A 20690-nucleotide genomic window follows, 5' to 3' on the forward strand; every position below is an offset into this window, starting at 1 on the left:
AGTAAAATCCTATTTTACTTAGGAAAAATACACAATATCACATCAAGCCCCCTTTTCCACTTAAGCCTAAGTTAAATATACACTCTAATGTTTTACTTGGCGCTTTTATTACATTTTTCATATTAATTTCTAACACATATTATATAACTCCTGAATAAAATTCCACCCTTTCCCGTATTATTAAAATATATATAAAATCCCAAAATATTAATATCCCGCCCCCATTGGTTAATTATAACCATAAGTATGTTTTAAACCGGGATTAACTAGTTAACCCGTAACTAGTTAATAACCCTGATCTCCCGCTACATTAGCAAGGAATTAATTAACCCTCAAGGTTAATTAAGAACCTCCCCGCCCATTCACAATCACCCCGATATGATTAATTAACTTGTTAATTAAATCGGGCCCGTCGTAGTTAAAGTTCCGCCGTACCTCGCTTCCCGTCCACCATCCGATCTCGTCTCCATCATCCAACGACCGTTATTGATATCGCACCCCCCTTGGTGACCGCATGTTAACGCGTGATCACCAGGCAGTTTTCATCCCGTACCTCTGCCATGCATCATGCAATCAATGTGATCGCTGGCTCCTGGCCAAAACTAGCTGGTCGCCAAAAGCGGTGCGATCACATACCGCTTACTGCCCTCCACATGCGAAAAAACGTCTACTCATGCTTACGTCATCCGCCCGAATAACAAGAAACCCCCACCAACCTTGATTTTGTGAATAAAATTGATGAAATGTCATTTTCATTGTTTCAGACGACAAACTGTGTTCCCATGAAAAGCAATGTCCAAGTCAACCATTAAAGCTTTCCAACCGCCACCTGGTCAGAAAATTTGCAGCGACGCAGTCGGAACCTGTTATCCAACCTGCCATTGCACTGTTCACTTCCCCAATACAGGTATTTATCCAATTTCCACCGAAACCCTGCAAGTTTTGGTTTTACACTGAATATTCCACAGAAAAAGTCCAAGTTCACTATAAATTCAGTCTTTGTTTCACTATATAGGTTCCCAAACCTTCTGTTTTTACTATTTTTCACAGAAAACCCAAATTACATTTCTGAATCCACAAGAACCAAAGATGGAAACCACTATAGCTCTGAATGTCGCACCCATGAACGTTCCTCACAAAGATTTAGATTATCTACCTCCGGACAATAAATATTTTTAGATAAAAGACTTATCTGGTGATGAAAACCACCTTAAGATCTTTTGCCAGGCCAGAGATAGTTATCTGAAGGGCTCTGACATCTTAGGACTATGGGAATCCAACCTTCCCATGTACTCCCCCCCTTCAGTCTATGCTTTCCCAGATATAATTCATCAATGTTGTGCCAATTATGACCCTAGCAGCTTTATATGTGATAAAAGAATGAAGAACAGATTGTCACCATACATTCACCATAGGATTTCAGAGATTGAACAATTTGCAAGCATGGATGAATGGAGGGAAGGGACCCTACTAGAAAATGATAGTGAACAGGTCAATTTTGAGAATGCTATGAGGAATCTTGAGAAAACCCTTGACCTGGATTCTTTTGGGCAGGTACCATTCGAGCTATCTCGAAGGTTAGGAATTGGTGCATCCATTGCTAGAACCTCTCAACAGCCTTCACAGGAAACCAGCACACCAGATAAAGGGTCATCCAAGTGCAAGGAATTAGAGACCAGCTTTCAAATCATAGAACAGTCTACAATGTCTAAGCAGCCTGAGACTTCCAAAGAACAAGCTCAAATACATACTTCTCCCACTCAGACCAATATGGGAGAGCCTCCAATTCTACAAACTCCTCTAAACGAGGAAAGAAACAAAAAGAGAGATAGGGAAACCACTACCCCTGCCAGTGAACCTTCAGGACAGACTGGAACAAAAAGGCAAAGACTAAATCCCCTATCAGAGGAGGAATTTGTTGAAGAAACTACAGATAGTTAGAGGGAAGAAAGAGTAGATAGCCAACAGACTTTTCCAGTAGGAGGAACATCCACTAGTTCACAGAGACAGGAACTAGAAAGGCAGCAAAGTGTAGAGATATATTCTTTTAGGCCACCAAGGACTGATGCCTCAGATATCAAGAAGACATTTATAGAAATAAAAGATAGGAATGATCCATTGAGACTATAGGTTTATAACCAATATTTAAAGATGGCTCCCACAAATCAACAGAGATTGATGTCAGCCTATGACATCAAAGAAGGCAAGATGATAATGAGCTATTTTAAGGCAAAGGTGCAACAGCCTAAATCAACAACAGATTATCTCAGAACAAATTTTGAAGTCATGGCAAAGGATATTAATCCTTTGGATTAGATTGAGTTGCATAAAAAAACTGGAGAAATGATTTATTCGACCTTGACTGGTAAGGCAATGATGGCCCAAAGGTCACAGAATTCTTTAGATAACACTACTGCCCAACTACACTTGGAGAAGGCTTCCTCCCAAGCCAAAGGTAACAGAATAAAGTCTTTGGAAGAAATAATTATTGGATTGGGTCATGATCCCAAAGATGCAAAGGCTATAGAAGCCTTGCTCTTAAAGCTTAATGAAAGACTAAATGATACTGAACAAGCACTTGAAAAAGCATTGAAGGACAAGCAGGGAGAGTTGACCTCTCAGCGTCCTAATGTAATACCAGTAGTATCAACAACATTTTCTTCAACTCTTGAAGCAGCTCTACCACCAAATATTCCAGCAGTCACAACAGATGCAATTACAGGTACAACAACAGCAGGAGTAACATAGGGAAACATTGCTAATTTGAGCATAGAAGCGCTAATAAAATCAATGGAGGACCTGAAACTACAAGTTTCAAAGCTAAACAAGGTAAAAAAACAGTATGCCAAAATGGAACGAAGCTATGATCTCTCAAAGATAAATGTTGCAAAAAAGAGAAGAGAGATTAAAGGATTAGAAAATAAAGTGAAATCATTAGAAAAGGATCTTACTTTTGACAAGCCTCTGGTAGAAATTAAGAAAATTATTTGGGCCAACATCACTCAATCCATAAATGATGTTTGGCCATCCATCCAAGTAATTTTTGAGCAGATTGATCTTGTGAAGGCAGCCCAAGAAGAAGTCCAAAGGAAAAAAGCAAAATTAGGAAAAATGACTGAGGAATCCAACAGACTCATAAATTTTTTGAATACTAGGAATAAGGAACAGCTGGAAGATTTGGGCATTAATGACAGAATAGAAACCATTTTGGAAATCAAAAGGGTATTAACCAAGAAAACTTCAATGCAGAATTTAGAAAGAAGATGTCATGACATGCAGGCAGAGATTAATGATTTTATGGAGAAGTTTTCTATTTTGCAGAGTAAAGGGCTACCCAGTCCTTTAGTGATTAATGAGATATTAATGGGGCATAAAGATTATGTGGATAAATTGAATCAGTATGCAGGAAATAAAGCAAGTTTATCAACAAGTGTATCAGGAATAAAAGCACTCCCTACAAGCCGAGTTCTCTATGATAGCCTAGAGAACTTATTCTATGTCAAGTATGAACTGAAGCATTTGTTACCAATTCAGCGCACATTTTTCAAGTACACTTAAACAAATGAAACCCTCAGAAAGATTTAGAAAACCAAAATACCATAGCCAAAATGGTGGGAAGAAATGCTTGAGATTTTGTAATTTATCCTAGGTAAAAAACAAATTTTGATTTTTACTATAGTCAATAAGGGTAAAGAGGATGAAAAGAGATCAACAGGTAAAGAGTATCAGATCCAGGTAAAGTGCATCAGTAGGTAGATCAAAATAGAGCAGTCAACACATAATTGCACCAAAGACAGCAAGAGGCCAAATCATAGGGCCTAACTCCAGCACATTCTCAAGAATAGGGACACAAAACCATTCGGTTTCCTTATCTGTCATCTACGAGGTCTTTTGGCCCTATTTTCTTGTAACTTATTCATAGTCATCCTAGAATATATCTCACTCTGTTATGAGATATTTTTTGTAAAATTTTTGTATAAATACTCCCTCAATTGGAGTATTGAGGGTGGATTCTTAGACATTGTTGTAATACTGATTATTTTGGAATAAAGTGTTGTTGGACCAACTTTTGTATGGCTTACTGGATAAAGAATTGATGCAAAGGACTTTCCACAGATTTCTTGAATCAAACATCGGATCAATAAGTCCTCTATACCTTATGTTTTAAAGTTTTCCTTGTTTATTATATCATCTATGTTTCATATCTGAATGATAAACGAAAAAGAGTAATTCAGAATATGCTTGATTGCACTCTGTTTTCAATCGTTATTATTCTCTATGTTTTCTTCTGAATTAGGATAAACAGTGAAATCTTAATTGCTCATGTTTTCTAGTTTGTTCACTTTGACTATTTGATAAAGAATACTCAACTGCTCTTTATTAGTAATCATTCAAGTTCCCTTTTTTCAAATAGGTTGAAGGATTCTTAACTGCCCTTCACCCATTTGGAGCCCATCCCATCTATTCCAAGTTTTTATTTGTTCCCTGTTTGACCATCTTGCCTTGTGAAACCATCCTTTGTTAAGAAACCAAATCCAGTTAAGCCATCTTCTTTGACTCCATTAGCCCAATGGCCTAAACTATTCAGTTCTACCCCTATGCTATTGAATCTCACCATCCAAATTCAAACAAAACTCCTAAACTTCACAACTAGCCTAATATCTTTCAAAACCAAACTAAATCATAAATAGAGAGCCCTCTCTGGGTACAAATTGGCTAGATTCTGTACCTAAAAGTTGGTTAGTGGTTACCTCAAACCCCTTTCCTCTTCCCAACAACTTCAAGGAAAATCTGAGTGATAACATAGTGGCGACCATACTAGGGATCTGAATAATTTGTTTGTTACTATTTTTACTTTACAAACTACAGACAGAGCCTAAAGTTAGCTAGGTAGCCTTTGAACTACTTTTTTTTTGCAATTGCATAAGTAAATTAATGCTGCTTCAGTCTATCTCCAGTCTAGTTTATGGATTGAACATCTGGTTTCAAATACTTGATCAGTTCCTCTTGTCAAATAAGTCTTTGAGAAAATTCAAATTCCATACTTAAAACCTCTTAAAGGAACTGTTGAAGTTGTATTGTCCAACCTATTTAAATAAAAAAGCAAAACATACCTAGAAACCTGGCTTTAGAAAAGACTCATTACACCAGAGCTAATCTTGATCCAAATCCACCACCTGTGTTTGAAAACCCTAATCTGATCCCTAGGATTATTAGGAGACAGGAAGCCAAGAGAGTTATGCTAGTTCTCGGCGTTTATACAGATCAAGATCATGTCTTGTGAAGTGTATCTACCTTGAGGATGAACCCTTTGATGAGTATTTTGAGACCTCTTTATTTGTAACCTTTTCTGGTTCTGGGTTAGCTCGCACAGTTCATGACCCATTATTTATTGAATATTTACAACTTGAATTTGTCACTTCACATCTTGAAAGACATTTGCAGAACTCCATTCAATCTGAACTTACCTTTGAAGGGACACCAAACCTTTCTGTGATCACTATAGTCTCTCCAAGTTCGTCAACAACACCTTAGACATCCCAACCTCAAGCCACCCCTTCCACCCCTCCATCCACCACTCCAAGACCAACCCCAGCTGTTGTTTCAACCCTATCTACTACAATGGCAAATAGATATACTCCTCTAGTATTACCAGCCAATCTAGGGGCTATGCCCCAAGACTATCAAAGTAAAATCACTCCTTTTGATGGCTCTAGTACTTACACTATACAACAACATACCAAAAAGATGACAGACTACTTTGAGATATATGAAATTGATACAGATGATGTCAGAATGAGAATATTTGTTCAAAGCCTGACTGGAGAAGTTAGGACTTGGTTTAGAGCCCTCCCTGCAAATAGTATCAATGACCTAGAAGCTCTTTATACAACATTCTTAAACAGATGGGGAAAAAATAAAGACCCTCTCCAAATCTTATCAGAATATGAAAACCTGAAGAGAGGAACACAAGAAACTGTGCAAGATTACTGCACTAGGTTCAATAATGTTTACAATGCTATCTCTCAAAACCTCAGACCTCCTCTAGATTTGGCATTGATCAAATTCCCTGATGGATTTGATTCTGATATGGCATACAAACTTAGGGAAAGAGCTCCTCGAACTTTAGAACATATGCAAAGTATAGTTGTCAATGTTGAAGCCAACCTGATATCCAAACGAGCTAAAGCCAGAAGTGAAAGGAGGATATCATTGAAAGAAGAACCTTTAGCCTTTGAACATAAACTGGATGCTATTATTAAAGGAATGGATAGGCTAGGAGATAGAGTAGAAACAATTGAAAGGAAATCCCCTTGGGATGGTCAACCAAGTAATACTAGGAGAAATCCAAATTTTAGGAAGAACCAAAACCAAAACACTAGAAAGACTAGCCCTAACCAAAACATTAGGCCCCCATTCCAAGAGAATTACGTTGAAGCCTCAACTTTTGATGAACCATGAGAAGATACTTAAATCAATTTGATGGGACTCAACAATGAACAATAAGTTTTCTTGACCCAAGAGGATCAAGAAGCTCACATTCTTAAATAATTCCAAACTCAGTCAGGTGAATCATTTGACTTTAGGGAGGGATATGATACAGCCATTTATGAAGTCCACAAGCAATATAATCTGAGGAGCAGAAGAATTGATGTCCTTGAAACCAATAAACAGAAAGCTACAAAATAGCCCAACAAAGGTAAGACCAATACCACCCCTGTACATATTCTTTCTAGAACAGATCCTAATCCAGCTAACCCAATTATTGAAGATGTATCCGATAATCAACCAAATAACAGACAACTCTCCACTTCTCTTCCTTCCAAAGGAAACGTGGAAGAACCTCTAGAAGTTGATTTGGAAACAACTTCGTCCCATAACCCCACTCCTGAAAAGTAGAAAAGCACAGAGAATACAGAAGATAAAGAGAATCCAACTGCCCAAAATACAAGAACTCAAACTGAAAAGCCTTTTAATCTGGAAACTGAAGTAGGCAAATTAAAAATAGTTGTTCCATTATCTAAATTAGCTAAGCATGATGTCTACCAAAGCCAAATCAATAGATCACTCAAAATTTTTGTTAATGAAGATTTGGTAAATGTTTTTGATGACCAGCCTGAATTAATCTTTGGCCCTGAAGTGAATGGAAAACCAGTAGATAGAGGAATTCCTCCTTTCTATGTAAGTTTGAATATACATGATAAAATACTTCATAATGCCATGCTTGATTCTGGTGCATCTCATAACCTAATGCCTAAGTCTGTAATGGAGAAATTAGACCTAGACATCACCACGCCATAAAAATACCTCTTTTCTTTTGATTCAAGTCAGGTTAGATGTTTAGGATCAATCAAAGACTTGTGTGTATCACTAGTTCAATACCTGCCAAAACAATCTTAATGGACATAGTAGTAGCAGATATTCCACCAAAGTATGGCATGTTATTGTCCAGATCTTGGGGTGCAAAGCTTCAAGGATCTCTACAATTGGACATGTCTTATGCCACTATTTCAGTGTTCAGTCAACCTAAGACACTATACAGAGAAACCCTAATGAAATATGTAGTAAGTAGTCAGGAGAAACCCCAAAATTTACTTATCTACTCAGTACAGCCTGATATGGATTCTTTCATTCTTTATAATGCTGAAAGTGATCCCTCAAATGAATCAGAAGTTTTAGCAGCAGAATCAAAAGAAATTGCAAACGGAAATTCTAGTGTTCAAATCTAGGAAATCTCTGAGAATAACGAAACAACAGATACCCAAGGGAAACCAGAAGGAAGTAAAAAACCAAATTTCCCAATTTCCTGAAACTCCTGACACCAATTATGTACATGAAATTCTTTGGCACTTAGAATTTGATGTTTCTGTTAACAAATTAGGAGCAGGAGTAGGAGTTTGGGTGCACAATCTTGAAAATGATCATGCTGAAGGCCATGCCTATAGATTAAACGTTAGGTGCACCAATAATATGGCAGAATATGAAGCTCTATTGCTAGGTATTAAACTTTTAAAAAGATTAGGGGCAATTAGGGTATCCATCCTAGGAGATTCCGAGTTAATAATTCAATAGATCAAAGGACAATATTCGACAAATGATCTCAGATTGAAGTATTACAGAGATACAATGATAGAGATTCTCAATACATTTCTGGAAACTAAGCTTGCTAAAATCCCAAAAAAACATAACTTGCAAGCCCATTGTCTGGCAATGTTTGCCAGCACCTGCAAATTACCATTCAAACCTAATCATCAGTTCACAGCTGAGATTAGACACAGACCAACCATACCTGACAATTTGAAGAACTGGCAAGTGTTCGATAGTGATAAGCAGATTAACAATTTCTTGACTTTAGATGAAGAATTTTCTAGCATTAGCATAGATGTAGATACAGTTAGTGAATTTGACCAAAAAAATATGATAGAAACAAACATTTCAGTAGAAAGTGCAATTAAAATGCTTCATCCAACAAAGTTTACTAACAAAAAATGCAGGATCTTAAAGAAATGGATGTTTATGAGATTATAGAAGGAGAATCTGAAGTTATCAATTTAAAAGATAATCATTTTCCCAAGGGATTAACTCCTTTGGAAGATCTTTTTGATTTTAGTGATCTTCCAAAGAAACCTAAGATGGAACCACTAAAAGCAGATATTGAGGACTATAACTTGGGGCCTGAAGAAAATCCGAAAATGGTAAAGTTATCTAAATCTTTACCCCCTGACCAAGAAATCAAATATGTTGAACTAATGAGAGAATTTCAGGATGTCTTTGCCTGGAGCTATGAAGACTGGAATTCTTATGACACTTCTATAATTCAACATACAATACCTCTGAAAGAAAATCAGAAACCGTTCAAGTGAAAGATCAGATGAATTAACCCTCGACTGCTTCCCTTAATTGAAGAAGAAATCAAACGAATGCATGAAGTAGGGATAATCGCTCCTATTAGGTTTTCAGAGTGGGTGTCTAATCTAGTACCTACTAGGAAGAAAATTGGAGAAATCAAATTATGTGTTGATTTAAGAAATGTAAATAAGGTTTCTTTGAAGGATAATTACACTTTACCCAAGATGGATCATATTTTACAAAGGGTAGTAGGTGCTTCTAAGATTTCGCTTTTAGATGGGTTCTCAAGCTACAACCAAATTCTGGTTCATTCTGATGACCAAGAAAAAATTGCTTTTACAACACCATAGGGCACATTCAAGTATGTCAAAATGCCATTTGGACTTAAAAACGCTGGAGCAACCTTCCAAAGAGCAATGGACATAGCATTTGCATGACAAATTCATGACTTTCTGGTCATATATCTAGATGACTTGACTGTTTTTTCTAAATCAGATCAGCAACATTTGGATCATCTTAGACAAGTATTCATAAAATGCAGAAAATATGGTATTTCTTTAAATCCTAAGAAGTCCTTGTTTGGTCTAGGGGAAGGAAAAATTTTGGGCCATATCATCTCCAAAGATGGCATCAGAATTGATCCTGCTAGAATAGAAGCTATTCTGCAAATACCCCACACTAGAAATGTCAAAGAACTTCAAGATTTCCTAGGAAAGATTAATTTTTTGAGAAGATTCATATCTAACTTAGCTGAATTAATTAGATTTCTTAATAATATGTTGAAAAAGGATTCAAGTATTAAATGAACAGTTGAAGCCAAACAAGCTTTTGAAGAAATTAAAATGGCTTTGACCAGAACACCAGTCCTTACAAGTCCAAAATTCGATAGAGACTTCATAATATTTTCATTTGCATCAAAACATACCATGGCAGCTATTTTACTACAAAAGGATGATCAAGGATGTGAGAAACCCATAGCCTTTTTTAGTAAATCACTTAGAGATGCACCATTAAAATACAAAATCATGGAAAAACAAGCTTTTGCACTTGTAAAAGCTATTAAAGACTTTAGAGTCTACATATTGTACTCTCATGTAATAGCCTATGTACCAAATGCTGTTGTCAAAGAGATATTAACCCAGGATGGAATTGAGGGCAAACGAGGTAAATGGATTACTATTATATTAGAGTGTGATATTGAAATAAAACCTACAAAGCTTATAAAAGGACAGGGATTGGCCAAGCTCATGACTGAAACAAATTGTCAAGCCCTAGACATTAATGAACTGGATAATGAATAGGAGATGGTGACTCCACAAATTAGTCAGGCCTTCTTAGATTCACCTTCATATGCTGATATAATTTATGTACTATTATACCTGCAAGCTCCTCCAGGGTTATCCAGAACAAAGAAAAGGTTTTTAAAGATGAAAGCTTCAAAGTTTTGTATTTTAGATGGTGCTCTTTTTTGGAAAGATCATGAAGGTATTTTATTGAATTGTTTATTAAAAGAAGAAGCTGACAAGGTTCTCCAAGAATTTCATGTAGGAGATTGTGGTGGACACCTTTACTAAAAATCAACTGCAGACAAGATCCCAAGGGCTGGATTTTATTGGCCAACCTTGTTCACTGATGTAAAGAAATTTGTCACTGCTTGCCATAAATGTCAAATTTTTGAAGGCAAGAGAAAACTATTACCTTTACCCCTGAGACCAATTTCCACTGAAAAACCCTTCCAAAAATAGGGCCTGGACTTCATTGGAGAAATCCATCCTCCCTCTTCTGGCCAACACAAATGGATTCTCACTGCCATGGACTATTTCACCAAATGGATAGAAGCCATTCCTTCCAGACAAGCTAATGACACAGTGATTATAGGATTCCTGGAAACCAACGTACTGTCTAGATTTGGCTGTTCTGAAAAAATTATAATAGATAATGCTACTACCTTCAAATCCAAGAAGATGATAAGTTTCTGTAACAAGTAACATATCACTTTAGGCCATTCCACAGCCTATTACCCTCAAGGTAATGGTCTGGCTAAGTCTTCCAACAAAAGCCTAATTAATATTATTAAGAAATTATTGGAGGAGAATAAGAAAAATTGGCACACGAAACTTACAAATGCACTATAGGCAGACAAACTCACCACCAAGAAATTTATTGGAACTATTCCTTATGAGTTAGTCTATGGCATGGAGTCTGTATTTCCTTCATCTTTAGGAGTTCCTGTAATGAAATTACTTCAAGAAGCTCAGGTGGAACCTAATGATATTCAAAGGAGGATTAACAAAACCATCCATTTGCAGCAGACCAAAGAGGAAGTGTATCAAAGATCCCAAGTTTTGCAAGAGAAACTTAAGAAAATATTTGATAAAAGAACTAAGGTAGAAGATTTCTACCTTGGAGACAAAGTTTTAAGATGGGATTCCAGGAGAGAGGATAAGGGAAAAATGGGAAGTTTGACTTCCTATGGAAAGGATCTTTTATTATCCATGTCTTACAAGGAAACAATACTTACTATCTCAAAAACTTGGATGGCACAGAAACAGAAGAAGCGCCAGTTGATGGTCGGATGCTAAAACATTACCATGATCCTACTTTTTAATGTATTCTGATTTTAACATGTACATACTATATCCTTAGTAATATCACAGTTTGGATTGGATAGTAACTTGCTGGAGTTGAAGCCTGAAGAGAAAGCCCTAAGCTTCAGAAGTGTCATTGTCATACATACAATAAAGCAACAAACAGGAGAAGATTTCAGAACATAGTCAAAGTCATTTATCTGACCTACTGTTCCTGACTTTCCACCAGGAAAATCCATCCCCAAGTGGAGCCAGTGTTATGCTCCTATACCAATAGGTCTCATATTTCAGGATTGACTTGATGGGCTATGTAATATGTTCATACCTTTCCTTGTTGCAAAGGTTTTCCATATTGTTAAAAAATCAAAAAATTTAAAAAAATGTAAAGAGGGTATACCCTAAAAGAAAACTCAAAGGGTGAAAAGAAATAAAATGGTCAAAAAAGTGAAAGAAAATGAACCCCACCAAAAGAAAAGACCAAGAAAAGTGTGCAAGTCTAAATGCCACTACTTTCTACTCTTATGTAATAAACAAATTGTGTGCAACTTGTAATTTATGCCACAATTGATGAACAGTCAAACAGCTTAAACTGGACTAGTTCATATTTTCAATTTCATGTTTTAGAGATAGAGAATAAAATCTGACCAAACTGTTTAATATTTGCAGATAAGTAGATATGTAGAGTGAATAAAAGGAGCTCAACAGTTTAATCTGAGCCCTTGGATGTAATAAGGTTAGATTTAGATAGATATCTATATGTAAAAAAAAAAAGTGTGCTAAGGGTTTGCCAATCCAAGTGCACCCTAATAAAGAAGAAAAAATGTCAAGCTAAAGTAGGTAGAGTAGGTAGATGATGTGGCATAATTACATGTGATGGATAATGTCTCTAAATGTGTTAATTTTCATTTTAATCACAAGTGTAAGGCAGACATTACACTTGATCCATTTCAAGCAAGACAAGGTCAAATAATTAACTTCCCTTCTCATTTTTCCCTAAAGATTTTACTAATTCCCCCTAAGTATTAAGGTCTTTGAAAATTAGAGGGGCTCAGAGCATTTCTCCAACCTATGGAGGGACCGGACCCTTGGCCCAATGATCTAAAAGGCTTAAGTACTTAAAACCATCATTCATTCACTTTCATAAGTCTTTTCCTATGTAAAATCCTATTTTACTTAGGAAAAATACACAATATCACATAAAGCCCCCTTTTTCACTTAAGCCTAAGTTAAATATACACTCTAATGTTTTACTTGGCACTTTTATTACATTTTTCATATTAATTTCTAACACATATTATATAACTCCCAAATAAAATTCCATCCTTTCCCGTATTATTAAAATATATATAAAATGTTGAAATATTAATATCCGGCCCCATTGGTTAATTATAACCATAAGTATGTTTTAAACTGGGATTAACTAGTTAACCTGTAACTAGTTAATAACTTTGATCTCCCGCTGGATTAGTAAGGAATTAATTAACCCTCAAGGTTAATTAAGAACCTCCCCGCCCATTCACAATCACCCTGATATGATTAATTAACTTGTTAATTAAATCGGACCCACTGTAGTTAAAGTTCCACCGTACCTCACTTCCCGTCCACCATCCAATCTCGTCTCCATCATCCAACGACCATTATTGATATCGCACCCCCCTTGGTGACCGCACGTTAACGCGCGATCACTAGGCGGTTTTCATCCCGTACCTCCACCACGCGTCATGCAATTAGTGGGATCGCTGGCTCCAGGCCAAGACCCGTCTGTCGCCAAAAGCGGTGCGATCACATATCGCTTACCGCCCTCCACATGCGACAAAATGTCTACTCAAGCTTATGTCATCCGCCTGAATAAAAGAAACCCCTGCCAACCTTGATTTTGTGAATAAAATCGACGAAATGTCGTTTTCGTTGTTTCATATGACAAACTATGTTCCCATGAAAAGCAACGTTCAAGTCAACCGTTAAGGCTTTCCAACTGCCACCTAGTCAGAAAATTTGTAGCAACGCAGTCCGAAACCTATTATCCAACCTGCCATTGCACTGTTCACTTCCCTAATACAGGTATTTATCCAATTTCCACCGAAACCCTGCAAGTTTTGGTTTTACACTGAATATTCCATAGAAAAAGACCAAGTTCACTACAAATTCAGTCTTTGTTTCATTATATAGGTTCCCAAACCTGCTGTTTTGACTATTTTTCACGGAAAACCCAAATTTCATTTTTGAATCCACAAGAACCAGAGATGGAAACCCCTATAGCTCTGAATGTCACACCCATGAATGCTCCTCACAAAGATTTAGATTATCTGCCTCTGGTCGATAAAGATTTTCAGATAAAAGACTTATCGGTGATGAAAACCACCTTAAGATCTTTTGCCAGGCCAGAGATAGTTATCTGAAGGGTTCTGACATCTTAGGATTGTGGGAATCAAACCTTCCCATGTACTTTCTCCCTTCAATCCATGTTTTCCCGAATATAATTCATCAATGTTGTGCCAATTATGACCCTAACAACCTTATATGTGATAGAAGAATGACGAACAGATTGTCACCATACATTCACCATAGGATTCCAAAGATTGAACAATTTGCAAACATGGATGAATGGAGAGAAGGGACCCTACTAGAAAATGATAGCGAACAGGTCAATTTTGAGAATGCTATGAGGAATCTTGAGAAAACCCTTGACCTGGATTCTTTTGCGTAGGTACCATTCGAGCTATCTTGAAGGTCAGGAATTGGTGCATCCATTGTTGGAACCTCTCAACAGCCTTCACAGGAAGCCAGCACACCAGCTACAGGGTCATCCAAGGGCAAGGAATTAGAGACCAGCTTTCAAATCACAGAACAATCTAGAATGTATAAGCAGCCTGAGACTTCCAAAGAACATGCTCAAATACATACTTCTCTCACTTAGACCAATACGGGAGAGCCTCCAGTTCTGCAAACTCCTCTAAAAGAGGAAAGAAACAAAAAGAGAGACAGGGAAACCACTACCCCTGCCAGTGAACCTTTAGGATAGATTGGAACAAAAAGGCAAAGACTAAATCCCCTATCAGAGGAGGAATTTGTTGAAGAAACTATAGATAATCAGAGAGAAGAAAGAGTAGATAGTGAGCAGACTTTTCCAGTAGGAGGAACATCCACTAGTTCACAGAGATAGGAACTAGAAAGTCAGCAAAGTGCAGAGATATCTTCTTTTAGGCCACCAGGGAATGATGCCTCGGATGTCAAGAAGATATTTACAAAGATAAAAGCCAGGAATGATCCATTGAGGCCGCAGGTTTATAACCAATATTTGAAGATGGCTCCCACAAATCAACAGAGATTGATGTCAGCCTATGAAATTAAAGAAGGAAAGATGATAATGAGCTATTTTAAGCCAAAGGTGCAACAACCTAAATCAACAGCAGATTATCTCAGAACAAATTTTGAAGTCATGGCAAAGGATATTCATCCTTTGGATCATATTGAGTTGCATAAACAAACTAGAGAAATGATTTATTCAACCTTGACTGGTAAGGAAATGATGGCCCAAAGGTTACAGAATTCTTTAGATAACACTGCTGCCCAACTAAACTTCGAGAAGGCTTCCTCCTAGGCCAAAGATAACAGAATAAAGTATTTGGAAGAAATAATTATTGGATTTGGTCATGATCCCAAAGATGCAAAGGCTATAGAAGCCTTGATAAAAAAGAAAGATGAAGATATTGTTGCCCTAAGGAAACAACTAAAACTGCCACCTTCAAGGCATCCACAGACTGATGAGGTTATAAAGCAAAAATATGAAAAAGAGCTGATGGATTTGCTCTTAAAGCTTAATGAAAGACTAAATAATACTGAACAAGCACTTGAAAAAGCATTGAAGGACAAGCAGGGAGAGTTGACCTCTCATCCTCCTAATGTAATACCAGTAGTATCAACAACAGTTCCTTCAACTCTTGGAGCAGCTCTAGCACCGAATATTCTAGCAGTCATAGCAGAGGCAGTTACAGGTACAACAACAGTAGGAGCAACACAGGGCAACATTTCTAATTTGAACACAGAGGAGCTAATAAAATCAATGGAGGACTTGAAACTACAAGTTTCAGAGCTAAACAAGGTAAAAGAATAGTATGCCAAAATGGAACGAAGATATGATCTCTCAAAGAAAAATGTTGCAGAAAAGAGAAGAGAGATTTAAGGATTAGAAAATAAAGTGAAATCATTAGAAAAGGATCTTACTTTTGACAAGCCTTTGGCAGAAATTAAGAAAATTCTTTAGGCCAACATCACTCAATTCATAAATGATGTTTGGCCATCCATCCAAGTAATTTTTTAGCAGATTGATCTTGTGAAGGCAACCCAAGAAGAAGTCCAAAGGACAAAAGCAGAATTAGGAAAAATTCCTGAGGAAGCCAACAGGCTCATACCTTTTTTGAATACTAGGAATAAGGAACAACTGGAAGAGTTGGGCATTAACGACATAATAGAAACCATTTTGGAAATCAAAAGGGTATTAACCAAGAAAACATTGATGCAGAATTTAGAAAGAAGATGTCATGACATGAAAGCAGAGATTAATGCTTTTATGGAGATGTTTACTATTTTGTAGAGTAAAGGGATACCCAGTCCTCTAGTGATTAATGACAGATTAATGAGGCATAAGATTATGCGGATAAATTGAATCAGTATGCAAGCAATCAAGCAAGTTCATCAACAAGTGTATTAGGAATAAAAGCACTCCCTACAGGCCGAGTTCTCTATGACAGCCTAGAGAACTTATTCTATGTCGAGCATGAATTGAAGCATTTGTTCCCAATTCAGCCACATTTTTCAGGTACACTGAAATAGATGAAACCCTCAGAAAGCTTCAGAAAACCAGAATACCACAGCCAAAATGGTGGGAAGAAATGCTTGAAATTTTTTAATTTATCCTAGGTAAAAAATAATTTTTGATTTTTACTACAGTCAGTAAGGGTAAAGAGGATGAAAAGAGATCAACATGTAAAGAGTATCAGATCCAGGTAAAGTGTATCAGTAGGTAGATCAAAATAGAGCAGCCAAAAAATAATTACACCAAAGACAGCAAGAGACCAAATCATAGGGCCTAACTCTAGCACATTCTCAAGAATAGGGACATCAAACCATTCAGTTGCCTTATCTGTCATCTACGAGGTCTTCTGGCCTTATTTTCTTGTAACTTATTCATAGTCATCCTAGGATATATCTCACTCTATTATGAGATATTTTTTGTAAAATTTTTGTATAAATACTCCCTCAATTGGAGTATTGAGGGTGGATTCTTAGACATTGCTCTAACACTGATTATTTTGGAATAAGGTGTTGTTGGACTAACTTTTGTATGGCTTGTTGGATAAAGAATTGATGCAAAGGAATTTCAACATACTTCTTGAATCAAACACCAGATCAATAAGTCCTCTATACCTTATGTTTTAAAGTTTTCCTTGTTTATTATATCATCTATGTTTCATATCTGAATGATAAACGAAAAAGAGTAATTCGGAATATGCTTGATTGCACTCTGCTTTCAATCGTTATTATTCTCTATGTTTTCTTGTGAATTAGGATAAACAGTGAAATCTTAATTGCTCCTGTTTTCTAGTTTGTTCACTTTAACTATTTAATAAAGAATACTCAACTGCTCTTTATTAGTAATCATTTAGGTTCCCTTTTTTCAAATAGGTTGAAGCATTCTTAACTGCCCTTCACCCATTTGGAGCCCATCCCATCTATTCCAAGTTTTTATTTGTTCCCTGTTTGACCATCTTGCCCTGTGAAACCATCCTTTGTTAAGAAACCAAATCTAGTTAGGCCATCTTCTTTGACTCCATCAGCCCAATAGCCTAAACTATTCAATTCTACCCCTCTGCTATTGAATCTCACCATCCAAATTCAAACAAAACTCCTAAGCTTCACAACTAGCCTAATATCTTTCAAAATCAAGCTAAATCATAAAGAGAGAGCCCTCTCTATGTACAGATTGGCTAGATTCTGTACCTCAAAGTTGGTTAGTGGTTACCTCGTACCCCTTTCCTCTTCGCAACAACTTCAAGGAAAATCTGAGTGATAACACGCGGTTCCTTCTAATGCGCTACTACTCGAAGGGGTACCCACAAGGGCTACAAGGGAGTCCAATAAGTGTGACCACCTCTTGTATTTCTTGCGTGCATACCTACCCAAATCTACAGGTTTATGCACTCAACAACAGATCCTGTGGTTTAAAGATGCCGGAACACATCTCTAGCCAAAAAAAAAAAAATCTGCTACAAATGGAGATGCCACTGGCCCTAGAAGATGCTTTGATACCACTTGTTATTCTCTTGACCTATGAGAAGATGCCAGCATACCAAATATGTGAAGAAATACAACCCAGAACACATAACAAAATGAGAAATAACAACTTGTATTTTATTATTCAGAGATGAATGCAATGTTCACTTGCCTCTATGAGGGGGCAACCTCCAATAGAGCAGGGCTCAATTACAGAATAAGACACAACACTCCTCAATGGGGAGTCTCTATACTTTATAAATGATTCCTACATGCAATACCATGGGTCAATACCATGGTTCTATTAATACCATCTATCTAATACCATGGCACAATTGCAACTAACTCTGGTCCCTTTCTTTAAATGTGGGTCAACCACTTACATTTATTAATTTGGGCTTTATTGACTCTTTAACTAACTATAACTATGACTCGATCCTATTACATAAATAAGGGGGTTAGGGTTGGACCCTAACACTCTTCGAGCAATATTTTGATAGGATCTCTTGCCCCCTTGTCTTTCTTTTCATCCGCTATGGGAGGTCGTCAGGATATGCGAGGCTGGTCTTGTAAGGGTTCAACCAGTTCAAGCCCTAACTCCTTATATCCACACCTTGTTAGGGGCATGCAAAGGAAAAAAGAGAAAGAGAAAACCGCTCTAATACAACTGATCTGGATTTAAATAGGAAACACAACAAATTATAGAGATAAACATAAATACATAGATGCAGTAGAAATAATACTTATGTCATTAATGTAAAATATTGAAATATGCTTACAAACATAAATGGAAATAAACTAGCTAGGGTGATGGTAACTTATCTCTGAAAAGAGATGTGGCAACTACATGCCTTCGAACTGTACTACAATGAGGCTTGAAGCCCTATTTATTGTTGAGAAATAATGTAAAGCACTAAACATCCAAAAACCTAATCCTAGGAGATGAAACACCAAACTATGGGTCCCATTTGGGTAAGTTGGTACATCAACTTCCTAGGGTCGTAACTTTGGCATATGATCTCCATTTGACATACACAATACCTCATTAGAAAGATCTATCCGAGGATTACAACTTTTGAGTGGGAAGCAATGGTCCATGGACCCATGTTGCTCCTAGTTTTCTCAAAAAACGTCGTTTAGGGCCTCAAAACGGCTCTGGAAGTTTAGGGCCTAAAAAACTGTCAAAAATAGTAAATTATGCTACAATTAAGGGAACTGAAAAATTGAAAGAGACAGTTGTGGGGGTCCAAGTGGGATAGGTGGGTGGCCACCAATATCCACCTGGATCATGCACCCTCGCTCTTGAATCACTCAAGCTACTTCTTCTTAGAGGGATCAGGGAGGATCCCCTAGAAATCCTAAAGATATTGTCGGGAGGGGAAATCTACTAGTTATGTTATGATGATATCAAGATAGTTTTCAAAAATCATTCTAGGGCAGCCAGAAAGAAGGGTAGGGCTTGTGAAGTTTTCACCAATTCATCCTCCTTCAACACATCCATCAAAAGTGAAATTGGGAACATGTTATAAGACTTTAAAAGTTAAATGATGCATACCCTTGTTCTGCAAATGGACACCATGCAGATCAAAAGGAAGCAGAAAGAACCTTAGTTTTCTTTTGCCCTAGATGCACCAGGAGGCACCCTAGAAATGAATGACCATTGAATCTTATAGAGATCTTCTCGGTTTGTGAGGAGAACCACTCCACAAACAAGTGTCCTTCTCTATTTGGATTGAAAGTTGTGTATCAAGGAATTGAAGGTGTGACTGAACAACTCTATTATATCAACCAAAGGAGGCCTCAAATACCTCAAACATACTAGAAAGGCATGCAAAGGGTGTCCTATTCAAATTATAACTCTAACCATAATGCATCCATTACCCCTTGGTGTCCTCTTACTCATCTTTCATGGTTCACACCTTCTCCCTGGTATTTTGCACCTCAATACCATTCCCAACCTGTCAATCAATCATTTAAGCCATATGATCCCCCACAATCTTAGTGGAATACACCATCATAGGGGTGGAGGCCCCCATACAACCAATCTCCAGCACTACTACCTCCACCTCCATCTCAGCCAAAACTCCTTCACCCTACTCCACCTAAGAAACCTCAAATTCCTTCTCAACCAAATATGAACTTGAACAACAAGCAGGCACAACAGGTCTATATTAGAGAGACATCCTACCCTAACTATGCTATGGAAATTCAAGAAATCAACCTCAGGTTTGTAAGAGTGCTTTTGGATAATCAACCTCCATTTCCACCTGAGCAGCTTGAAGAGTGAAAGGAAGAGAGTGTTTCTGAAGCCAATCCACCTCCTTTCCATGAGAGATTAATCCATCCTAGCTAGAACATCCCAGAAGAGACTGAACTTCTCAGTGAATTAAAAAACTTGTGTGTTAAAATCCCACTCCTCGAAGTTATCAAGAATGTCCCCATATACAACAAGTTAATCAGGGAGAAATTCTTCAAACATCCTGGGAGGAGAAAGAAAGAGACATGTTAGTGTCAGTATCTGCATACTTCCATCAGAGATTAAATCTGCACTTTGCATTTTCATTTTAGGGGTCTTCTACTGAAATTTTTGCATCATTTCATTAGGTCATGTCAAGCTGGTCCACTGATGGTTGTCTTCTCCTCAAAAAACCAAGTTTTCCCTTATAAAGTATACTTGCTGACCCATCTCCAGGTTGCATTCAGACATAGTTTCAGAGTCAAAAGTAGTCATGTTTCCATACATCTTAATGCATGTTTCCATTAGGTCTTAGGGTTCATTTCCAAGGTCAAAAGCATGATTTAAAGTGTAAATAAAGGGTAGCAAAGGTATGAGGATGATAAATAAACTAAGAGTGATTGCTAGTAAGGCATGGTTACTGTACAAATATCTCTTTTCATTAATGTAATTTTCATCTCAAAAACATGTTTTGAGATGAAAATAAAGTATTTTTAGTTAATTTATATTTTTTATGTAATTCA

This window comes from Pinus tabuliformis, chromosome 2_2, assembly GCF_031772625.1.
Source record: "Pinus tabuliformis cultivar Carrire ecotype Pingquan chromosome 2_2, CPIR1, whole genome shotgun sequence".
Taxonomy (NCBI): domain Eukaryota; kingdom Viridiplantae; phylum Streptophyta; class Pinopsida; order Pinales; family Pinaceae; genus Pinus; species Pinus tabuliformis.